Genomic DNA, 12,656 nt, shown 5'->3' on the forward strand with positions numbered 1-12,656 from the left:
TCTCTATTCTTGGTTAGATTATAGAGAATTAAACAAGTTGACCATCAAGAATAAGTACCCTCTACCAAGGATCGATTAATTATTTCATCAGCTACAAGGTAAGACGGTATTCTCAAAGATTGATCTTTGATCTGGTTATCACCAGTTGAGGATTAAGGATGAGGATATACCAAGACGACCTTTTGAACGAGGTTGGGCACTATGAGTTTTTGGTCATGTCTTTTGGTTTGACCAATGCTCTAGCAGCGTTCATGGACCTAATGAACATGGTGTTTAAGGACTTCTTGGATCAGTTCATCATTGTCTTCATTAATGATATTTTAGTATACTCCAGTTCAGAGGCAGAGCATGAGCAACGTCTTTGACATGTCTTGTAGAGGATAAGAGAATATCGATTATATGCCAAGTTTAAGAAATTTTAGTTTTGGCTACCACAGGTCACCTTTCATGGACACATAGTTGGCGCAGATGGGATTAAGTTGGATCCATCTAAGGTGGATGCAATGAGAGATTGGTCGAGGCCAACGAACGCCTTGGAGGTTCGGAGTTTCCTCGGGTTAGCGGGTTACTACTGATGATTTGTTGAAGGATTCTCGAAGATCACTCCACAGATGACAGAATTGACACGGAAGAATCAAAAGTCTGGTCAGAGAGGTTTGAGAACAGTTTCCAAGAATTGAAGCGACAACTTATTACTGCACCTGTGCTGAGTCTTCCTTCCGGGAAAGGAAAGTTTGTTGTATATTGTGATGCATGAACGTTCAGTTTGGGTTCTGTGTTGATGCAAAATGAGAAAGTTATAACTTATGCATACGAAAGTTGAAGGAGTATGAGCAACGGTATCCTACCCATGATCTAGAATTGGTGGTAGTGGTATTCGCACTAAACTTCTGGCGACATTATTTGTATGGGGAGAAGTGCGAGATATACACCGATCACAAGAGTTTGAAGTATTTATTTACCCAGAAGCACCTGAACATGAGACAGAGACGTTGGTTGGAGTCGGTAAAGGACTACGATTGTGACATTCTTTACCACCCAGGGAAAGCCAACGTAGTGGCAGATGCATTGAGACGGAGAGGCTCAAGGCAGATATTTAGTTTTATTCAAATTTCCAGAGAGTTGGCTGATGAGATGACTAGAGCAATAATAGAATTGGTTGTGGGCCGATTGGCCAACATTACCTTTGTAGAGTCCAAGAACTTTACTTAACTAGTTAGATAGTAGTAGCAATATTAATAGTTGTAGTATTTTTATGACTGTGGATTTTGGTTCAGACCAGGATTTAATTGGATACTCGTAGCAACACTTGTATATTTTCTAAGTTTAACCTATAGTTTAAGAATATTAATTTTAACCTAAGGTTTGATTAATATGACTGATATTGATGGTGATATTTATTATATTATAAGGTTTAGATAGACCCAATAAGATAGTAACAGTTGTCATATGTATGTTTAATGAAAATTAAGTATTTTTTAGGAATAAGTTTATTAAGATAAATATTTGAATATCCTAGGGTCTGTCAGCAGCTTTGGAATCGTTAGAGGACTTAGTCAAGGCTGTTTACTCGACTCAAATTAGGCTGAAAATGTGTAATTTCTTGTTTAAATATTCAGCGTATGTCGATATATCGCAGCTATAGGGGGCGATATATCGTAGTACGGGGATACGAAAAACACGAACTTCGCACGATCACCTCGACAAGCCTCAGGCATACTGGCCCAGGCGATATATCGCCTACAAGGGGCGATATATCGGCTCCTTGATATATTTTTTAATGTTTTTGAAAACATTCTCATTTTAATCTTTAACCTCTTCATAAGTCCAGCAACTTTTTGACCGAGTCTTCAGCCTTTGCTGAACAATAATTCAAATATTTTTTCAATTAAAAAGCCATTATTTTATTCAAGTTAAATGAAGATCTTTTCATTCTTGAACTCTATAAATAGGACTTAGTACCCAGCCATATATTCATTCATCAAGCTAAGTTCAGAGGCTGCAAGCTGCTAGGTTATTTTTGAGAGTGTAAACACTTGGGTTAGGGATTATAAGCTTACAAAACACTTGGGAAGTAAGGTTTATAGCACATTTTGGTTCGAGGTTTAGATCGGTCATAGAAGCATTCAAGGTATTCCAAAACTCTAGTTCATTTTGGTATTGTTTTCCTTAAGTTCTTATAGTTTTCTACTCAGCACCCTAACTTTATTCTTTATTTTTGGATAGGAAATCTAAGATCTTGAACATAAAGTTTTTGGTAAGTATATTCTTGATGGTATAGTTCGTCCATTCTTTTCATTCCTTTTCTTCAGTATATTCACCCTTTCATTGATTGTTTTTAGGAGTGTTCCAAAGTCCCAAACCTGTTCTCATATCCCGGTACTTTTGGTAAGGAAAGTAGGATAGGATTTTATAAGTTATGTTATGTGTTATCTTATGATTTATGTGTTATGTATATGTTATATTATGTATGTTTCTAGACTTGGGCATATGACCTGTATAACTAACAAGCCCCAATAAATTTATGGGCATATGACTTGCTTAGCTAGCAAGCCCCACAAATCTAATGGGCATATGACTTGTTTAGTTTACGGGACCCCAAGTAATAATTGCCATTATAGTATATGTGACATATGTTATGATATGTTTTAGTATATGTTGATATGAATATTATGTAATGATTTATGTGTTAGATTTTCCTTGCTGGGCATTAGACTCATTCCTTTATGTGAATATGTATAGGAAAATAGCTTTGGTGGCGGGAAAGGTTCTTGGAAGCTTGGGGATGTGTATTGAGGTGGGATGGAATCGATGGACCAAGAGTTCGATTCGAGGATGAAGTCTCTTTAATTATGGTTTTCTATGTATTTTTCCGCAATTGGTTGTAATAAGTTTTAATTAAGCTTTCATTATGTCAAAGTTATGTTTTGTTTCAAACAATGGGATCCCAATGTCCTACTTATGAATTTTATATAGTTTTAAACCTTTACCTTATAGTTTTGAAATAAAGATATGTTATTTCAAATGTATGTTTTCGTAAAATTAGTATAGAAATTAGTAATGGTCCAAAGTCTAGAGTGGTTGGGTCATTACAACCTTGCAGTCGACCTTGTTAGAGTGAATCAAGGAGGGTCAATTGGTTGATGCACAATTATAGGAGATTAGAGAGAATGTCTTAGTAGGGGTAGCTAAGGACTATTCTATCTCTGAGGTTGGTATGCTATGGTATCAGGGGCGGATTTGTGTTCCTGCTGATGTAGGGCTCAGATGAGAGACATTAGATGAGTCCCATACTACGCCGTACTCACTTCATCTGGGTACCAAGAAGATGTATCAAGATCTAGAGATATTATACTGGTGGCCTGGATGAAGAAGGATGTTATGGAGTACATGGCCAAGTGTTGAACTTGTCAGCAGGTGAAATCAGTGCATCAGCGACAAGCAGGGATGCTTCAGCCTTTGGGTATCCCTGAGTTGAAATGGGAGGATGTTACAATGGTCTTTGCGAGAGGTTTACCCAGGACTGTGAAACTTTATGACTCGGTGTGGGTGATAGTGGAAAGATACACCAAGTCAGCTCATTTTCTGGCAGTTAAGTTGACTTATACAGTGGATCAGTATGTAGAGTTGTATATGAGGGAGATCGTTCACCTCCATGGGGTTCCTAAGTTTATTGTGTCGGACTAGAATCCTATCTTTACCGCCAAGATTTTGGGTAGTTTACAGAAAGCCAAGAGGACTTAGTTAAAGTTTAGCACAGTCTTTCATCCTCAGACTGATAGACATTCTGAGAAGACGATTTAGGTATTGGAGGACATGGTCAGAGCGTGTGTGATTTTCTTTGAGGGATCCTAGAGTAAGTATCTTCCGTTGATTGAATTTTCATATAACAATAGTTATCAGTCAACGATTGAAATGGCTCCATATGAGATGTTATATGGGAGGAGATGTAGATCACCCATTCATTGGGATTAGATGGGTGAGAGGAAGTGTTTGGGACCGGACATGGTTCAGAAGACTAGTGAAGCTATTGAGAAGATATGAGCTAGAATGCTTGCCTCATAGAGTAGACAGAAAAGCTACTCTGATCCTAAGCGTAGGGATGTGGAGTTCCAGGTTGGGGATCACGTGTTTCTACGAGTTTCACCACTGCGAGGGGTGAGGAGATTTGGGAAGAAGGGCAAGCTGAGCCCTCGATTCCTTGGACCTTTTGAGATCCTCGAGAGGATCGGTCAGGTGGCTTACAGGTTGGATTTGCCACCATCGCTGACGGAAGTTCATGCCGTATTCCATGTATCTATGCTTCAGAAATACGTCTCGGATACAACACATGTGTTGAAGTTTAAGGACTTAGAACTGCACACATATTTTTGTCTTAAGAAGAACAGACAATTAAGATGTTAGACCGGAAAGATAAGGTTCTATGGAACAAGACGATTCCTCTAGTTAAATTGTTAAAGAGGAATAGCAGGGTCGAGGAGGCGACCTGGGAGCTTGAGTCAGCGATGCGAGATCAATATCCCGAATAATGCAGGTAAAATTTTGAGGACAAAATTCTCAGTAGGAGGGGATAGTTGTAACGACTCAATAATCACTATAAGGCTTAGGGGCCTTGATTAGTGTGACAGGAGGACATAATTGGTTTATATGATTTAAATGATTTAATTAATGATTCTGTGATAAGCATGCTTAAATGATTATGTGGATATATGAAATGCATGTTGTAATGCCCCAAAATCCCTAAGGCAGTTTAATGGCTAGATTAGTAGGCCGGGAGGGCCATAATTGTTTTATTATGCCATTAAATGATTATATGTGTGTTTATGTGAATTATATTATAATATGATGTTAAATGCATGCATGTGGGTCCACATTTCATTGTACGAGCATTTTGGTAATTTGGCAAATGAGGACATATTTGTGTATTTTATTGCATGTTGTGATTTATGGATGAGATCCCATTATTATGTGGATATATTCGAGCTATTCAGCATGAGACGCTCTTAGGTTGCAAATTAGCAGTTTTGTCATAACGGGGTCAATTATTGGGATATTGGATAATGAGAGTGTTTATTTGAGGATATATTGGGACTTATAGAGATCAGGAGGAAATTCTGGGAACTTTGACTATTTTGTCCCCAGGGGTGTTTTTGGGACCCCGAGCATTATTTGAGGTTACTTAAGCCTGAAGTAGTCTGTCAGAAAGAAACTTACATTAAAACACATTTCTCTTTCTCCGGTTATCCTTTGTGACCATTTGTGGTATTCTCAAAGAAAACTTGAGTTCTAGGAGTCGGAATCAAGCGATGATTGAGGCATAGCGATCCTAGGAAAGATTGGACGCTTCTTGACCGAAGGATTTAGTGAGAAACAACCTAATCGAAGGTAATCTAAGATTTAAGTTTTGAGTTTTAGAGTTTCTAAGCTTTGATTTGGATTTCGTGTGTTGATGAGTTTTTGATTCATTTTAGCCTCGGGATTTGATGATTTTGGATCATTGGGATGTTTGGGAACTTTGATTTTTGGATTTGGAGATGTTTAAGTAGGTTTTTGGAAGGTTTAGAAAGTGAGAAATCAGAGTTATGGCTGGTTTCCAGGTTGGGGTTGCGGCCCTGTTCTTGGGCGCCGCGGTCCGAGCTCGACGCTGAGGGCGGTCGAGTTGAGGAGTTCTGGGGGCCGCAGCACTAGGTAAGGTGAGCCTTGGCGCTTTTCCCTGGTGTTCATGTTTTGGCTGGGGGCCGCGGCTCAGGGTTTTGGGGCAGCAACTCTTGACAGTTTTTTAAGCCGAATGGGTATTTTGATCATGGGAACTCAAACCTTAGGCCTTGGGATCGTTCCTACTACCCAGTTTAGTGGGATTCGATGTCCCAGAGGCTAAGTCTTGGTTCGGGAACCTTTGGTATTAATTTTATTGATGGAATCCAATATTTGGTTATGACTAGGTGACCGCTAAGGAACTAAAAGATAGATCGTTCTCAAGGGTCGTTCTGTTACTAATTCTCGCTCAAATTAGAGGTAATAAAACTGTACCCCATATTTGACATGCATGGTTATTCATGAGGCATGATGAATTCTTAAATGTGGACATGGATTGAATATTGAATGCTTAGCAAATCTTGCTCACTTGCGTATGGCACTGACTAAATAGTCAGAATTGGCAATGGTGTCAGTATTAATTGTGAAGCAGTGACTCATTAGTCAAGTACGGCAGTGGTACCGAGCACTGGCCACATGGTGTTGACTCATTAGACAAGAACGGTTTTAGCATGTTAACGCAAGCCGACAAAGATTAGATCTAAATGACATCTGCATTGAATGACTCAAATGATCATTAATGTCAGACCAACCTCATGTTTGATGAAAACTAAAAGCACTTGTCTAGCAAAAGGCTAGTCATTTAGGGCTAGGGGCAGCGAGCCCCGGTGACAGTTTAGTCACATGGCTATGGGTGCCGAGCCCTGTAGAGACTTGCCCATCAATCACTCATCTGTTTAAGCTAGTGACTTACCCATAAGTCGTTCATTTTTTTAAGCTAGTGACTTACCCATCAATCACTCATTAGTCCAAGCTAGTGACTTGCTCGTCAGTCACTCATTATGGTTTACTAGAACCTCCAGTGTTAAACTATTTATTTAATTAAGAGCTATAAGCTCCTTCATGGTTAATGTAACCACAAAGTGATATTCACTCATCTATTCAGGGCTATAAGCTCTGTATGATTATCATGATCATCATTTAATATTATATTACTTGCATTATTGTGTTTTCTTGCTGGGCTTTGGCTCATGGGTGCTATGTGGTGCAAAGTAAAGGGAAAGAAAAGCTCACCCAACCTTGAGTGGAGAGCTTAGGTGGTGATGTGTACATATGCGGCTTCTTGACCACCACGGCCAAGGAGTTCTCAGGGGAACTAGGGAGTTTACCCTATTTTTGTCGCTTAGATCGGCGGGTTGTAAATTTTACACAGAAGTGACCATTTTGTATTGTAAATAACTTGTAAATGTTTTTTATGGGCCCATCAACAGTTTTATGTTTTAAATAAAATGTATCCTTTCCTTTTGATTGGTTTTCCACCTTAACCTATTAATAACACCTAGAAGCACGTTTTTAACCAAAGAACTCGATTAGCGAGTTAAATTCACGGTTCAAAGTTCACCGTAACGGTGTTGGAGTAACTAGGGTGTTACACATGTCCACGGGTATTAGTAAGCATGTGGGTTATGTTTAGCTTAAAGGGGCATATTTGTTATTTGGCCCGTTGAGGGCGTAAATGTGATTATATGTTATAATTGTGGAGATCACATTTTTATGTGGATATATTTGCAGCATGCGACTCGAGGCGATCATCGGGAGCCAGTTAGCAGGAAAGTCACAACGAGACCCAATACTTGACTCAGGGAAAATCGAGGGGTATTTTGGGTATTAGATATTTATTTGGGTTATCGGGTTGTGAAAATAAATTATTGGAGATATATTTAAAGTTAGAAGTTTAAAAGGGAATATTGGGGAAATTTACTATTTTGCCCTAGGGGACGTTTTTGGTAGCCTGAGCCTCAAGATTAACTTAAGTAAGATAAAACAAAACAAAGGAATAAGTAGAAGCTGCCTAAACCGACCCACCTTTTTCTCTCAGCTCACTCACCTCTATCTCAACTCTCTCAAGCTAAACCACTGAAGCCAAGGGAAATTTGGGCTAGAAACTCAAGGATTTGAGCTGGAATCTTGGGGACTAATTCAGTAACAATTGGGTGGTTCAAACAGAAGTTGAGGTAAGCATGGAAATATGATTTTAGCTGTTTAATTCTGTTGTTTTTGCCTTGGTTTTAAGTGTTCTTGGGTTCTTTATATTGAAGGTCGAATTGGAGTTTTAAGTCTAGTTTTCTGTTGGGTTTTGCTATTGGGAACATGTTAGAATTATTGTGCTGGTTAAATTAGGTCATTGGGATTATTTTGGTTGAAATTGGTTAAGGTTTGATTGTTGAAAATGGGGATTTTTCTAGGTTTGAAGGGGTCAGACCGCGACTCTGTTTTTGGTGTGTCGCGCCCTCTAGAACAGTTGGGAGCCGAAGTGAAGGGCGGGCCGCGGCATGGGGAGTGTAGGGTCGCGGCCCGTGTGTGCTATTTGGAGAGGCTGGGCCTCTGGTTGGAGGTAGGTCACGGCATGGAGGGTTTAGAGCCGCAGCTCTTAAGTGTATTTTTTGCTTTAAGGAGGTTTTAGGTGCGGGAACTTAACGTAAGGTGCTCGGAATCGATTCCACTACCGTGTTTGGTGGAATTCGATGTTCCGAAGGCTAGAACTTGGTCTGGAAACCATTATGCAATTATTATTGATGGAATCCCTTATCTTGGTTGTGACTAGGTGTATGCTAGGGCTTGGGAAAGGGATCGTGCACGAGGGTCATTTCTCGTTTTGAGCGTTCGGAATTAAAGGTAAGAATATTGCACCCGGTTGTGTGACTATGTTGGGACTAAGGGTCCCCTATACTTGTATGCATTATTGTATGATGGTATTATGCCATGTGAAAATGAAATAAAGGAGATAAGACTGCCAGAATTAAAATTGGCGCACAGGACGTGGCTCAGCCACTAGTTGCTGAGGACAACTTAATATTCATTGAGCTTGGTTTAAGCAGACGCGAGTCAGTGGGGTAAACAGAGGGTACGACCTAGGAGCGTTGACCATGTTTATTATATGACTTGATTATTGATGTTATTTTATTGAATATGATTTGCTGGATATCTAAATATTAGATTGTGGATTTATTGGTTATGTTCGCTGACTATGTGAATGTTGTGGACTGCTGAGGGTTTGGTTATGCTCAATGAATTATTTGATTATCGATACTGTTCATGTTATGATGTTATGGTTTTCTTGTTGGGCTTTGGCTCACGGGTGCTACGTGGTGCAGGTAAAGGCAAGGGTAAGCTAGATCATCCCTGATTTGGAGAGCTCTAGAGGAGGAATGTACATAGTCAGCTACTCGGCCGCCACAGTCGTGGGATTGACAGGAACAGGAGAACATTAAATGTCTATTTTGCCCTTAGTGTGGCCAGTAGTCGTATATACCCTGGGATTTTGTAACTGTCTGTTAAACTCTATTTCTTTTGGGATCCCATGTATGAAATGTTTGTTTAAAAGAAATGCATCTTTTATGACCAAAATCTATTAACCCTTGTTCAATAATGGTTTTAGTGACACATTTTCAACTAAACGACTTGACTAGCAAATCTTGCACCTTTATAAATACACAGTGTAACGGTCTTGGCTACCTAGGGCGTTATAGATTGTGTTGCTGATCTAGTTCAATCTCTTGATAGTACTCTACTACAGAAAGGAATCAATGGTTAGAGAGATTGAAGGAAGGAGTTGTTCCAGTTTCGTTGTGTATTCATAAGTTTCTACATCTTTGTGTTTATATTAATTTACGAATCAGATGTTCATATGTAATTCATGTTATTCTATGTTTTTTTTATGTTTTTGGAAAAATAATAGGAAGCTTGCATCTAGATTTAAATTCCAAGATCATACAAAATTGACTGGTGATAACTACATGAAATGGAAATTTAACATGAACACTTTTTTGAGATGTGTAAACCACATGTTTTTCTTAATTGACGAATGTCTTGAGGTTCATGCTCTCACTGCTGCCCAAACTTCTAGAGAAAAGTATAACAATTAGATTTGGTCTAACAATAAGGCCAAATGTTATATGGTTGTTAGTATAAGCGATGTGCTTAGAAAGCAGTTTGAAAATGTTGAAACAAATTATGAGATTTGGGACTCACTACGAAGCATATTTGGCAACAATCTGATAAGTGCAGGCATGATGCTACTAGAAGCTTCATGAATATGCAAATGAAGAAAAATGTTTTTGTAAAAGAACATGTCCTAGACATGATCAACATATTGCACAATGCAGAACTCCATGGTGTGACCATTGATGAGATAACTTAAGTAAGTGCGATACTTGAGACTCTCACAACAGCTTCTGCAGCATTCACTACCAACTATGTCATGAACAAGTTGGAGTACAACATGACCCAACTACTGAATGAGTTACAAACTTTTGAGTCTCTAAACAAAATTTACACTAAAGTTGAGGAGGCGAATGTTGTTGAAACCAAGCCTTGCACTTCAAATGGTAATTTGAAAAAAAGGAAGGGTGGCCAAGGAAAGGACAAACAACCAAAGAAGACCAACAAGTCTTCCAAGAAGAATAATTATGCAAAGAACTCAAAAAAGAAGGCACTGAAACGATTAAACTTTCATTGTGGAGTTGATGGCCATTGGAAAAGGAATTGTCCTAAGTACTTGGCTGAATTGAATGACAAAGCGAAGGGTAAATTTTAATTTCTTGTTTTTGAATCTTGTTTAGTGGAAGGTGATTTTTCATCTTGGATAATTGATTTTGGAGCCATTAATCATGTTTGTTTATCTTCGCAGAGTCTTAGTACCTTGAGGAAGCTGGCTCATGGAGAGGTGACTATGGGAGTTGGAAGTGCGCAGGATATCTCGACAGCTGCAACTAGAAAAGTTCTCCTAGTTTTTTATAATAATAAATTCATTGTGTTGGAAAAAGTTTATTTTATTCCTGGATTTTCTAGAAATTTGATTTCTTTATCAAAATTGCATACAAGGTTTTAATATTTCTTTTAATAATAATTCGATTATTATTTCGAAATTAGGATGACATTTTTTCTGGAAAGTGTGAAGGTGGACTTTACAAGTTAGATTCCAATGTTGAGCATGCTTATAATTCTGAATTATTTAAAACTGCAAATCCCAAACCAATTATAAGACAAAAGACAGATTCCGATAGTGAAACATATTTGTAGCATTTGAGATTGGGGCATATTGGTCTAGACAAAATAAATAAACTAAAAAATGATGGTCCTTTAACAGAACAATCTATTGATTCTCTCCCAGTTTGTGAATCCATCTTAGAAGGCAAAATGACCAAGACCTTTCTCTGCTGAAGGTTCAAGAGCCACATAACAACTTCAACTTGTACATATGGACATTTGTGGTCCATTAAATGTCCAAGCTATAGGAGGTTATGAATATTTTGTCACTTTTGTTGACGATTATTTGAGATATGGTTACCAATACTTAATGCAAAGGAAATCCGAAACTTTTGGTAAGTTTAAAGAATTCCGAGCAGAAGCTGAAAAGAAATTAGGTAAATCATTCAAATTGCTTTGATCAGATTGAGGTGAAGAGTACCTAGATTATGAATTGGAGGACCATTTGCGTCAGCATGGTAATCAATCACAACTCACTGCACCTGGAACGCCACAACGAAATGGTATTTCAGAAAGGCGGAACAGAACCTTATTGGATATGGTTAGATCGATGATTAGTTTCTCATCATTACCTATGACATTCTGGGGTAATGCAATAAAATGTGCTATATATATACTCAGTATTGTTCCATCTATGTCTATTCAGAAAATACCATTGGAATTATGGAATGGTACTAAAACTAGTTTATGCCAGTTTAGTATATGGGGTTCTCCTACAAACATGCTTAAAGGAAAGACTGTGAAGTTGGAATCACGCACTGAAGTGTGCATGTTTGTAGGATATTCCAAAGAAACAACATGTGGCATATTTTATTGTTCTAAAGATAACAAAATGTTTCTATCTACAAATTCTACTTTTCTGGAGCATGACTATATAAATAACAACAAACCTCAAATTAAAATCATACATGAGGAAATGGTCTCAAATAAACAAGCCCAATCACCAGCAGTGGCAAATGAAAAATGGCCCGAGGATATCGCTAGTTCTAGTCAGAACAATGGAGAGCTTCATCGTAGTGGGAGAGTTGGTAAACAACCAGTTCGCTATGAACATGAACTTTAGATGCTTGTGTTTGACACAAACAAAGATGATCCATTGACATATAGATATGCAATGGAAGATTCTTACAAAGAAAATTTGCTATACGCCATGGACATTGAAATTGAATCAATGTATTCTAATTTTGTTTGGACTCTTGAAGATCCACCAAAAAATATTAAACCTATTGGTTGCAAATGGATACTCAAGAAGAAGAGAGGAGCAGATGGGAAAGTTGAGGCTTTCAAAGCAAGGCTAGTCGAAAAAGGCTACACACAGAAAGAAGCAGTTAATTATGAAGAAAATTTTTCACCTCTGGCCATGCTTAAATCTCTCTGCATACTCTTATCCATAGCTTCTTGCATGGATTATGAGATTATTCAAATGAATGTTAAACAACTTTTCTGAATGGCTATCTTGATGAAACCATTTACATGTTTCAAACAGAAGGGTTCGAAGTTAAAGGTCAGGAGCAAAAAGTTTGCAAACTTCATAAGACTATTTATGGACTTAAACAAGCTTCGAGATCATGGAATCTTAGATTTGATGAAAAAATTAAAATTTTTGGTTTTGAACAAAATGTTGATGAACCTTGTGATTATAAACAAATCAAAGATAAGATTGTGGTATTCCTGGTTCCTTACGTTGATGATATTCTACTCATTTGGAATGACAAAGGAACATTGTCAAAAGTAAAGAAATTGTTAGTTGAGAAATTCCAAATGAAGGATTTGCGAGAAAATAAATATGTTTTGGGTATTCAGATCTCTAGAGATCGAAAGAAAAAAGTGTTTGGCACTATCTCAAGCAACTT

Source organism: Humulus lupulus, chromosome 5 (genome assembly GCF_963169125.1).
Source record: "Humulus lupulus chromosome 5, drHumLupu1.1, whole genome shotgun sequence".
Classification (NCBI taxonomy): domain Eukaryota; kingdom Viridiplantae; phylum Streptophyta; class Magnoliopsida; order Rosales; family Cannabaceae; genus Humulus; species Humulus lupulus.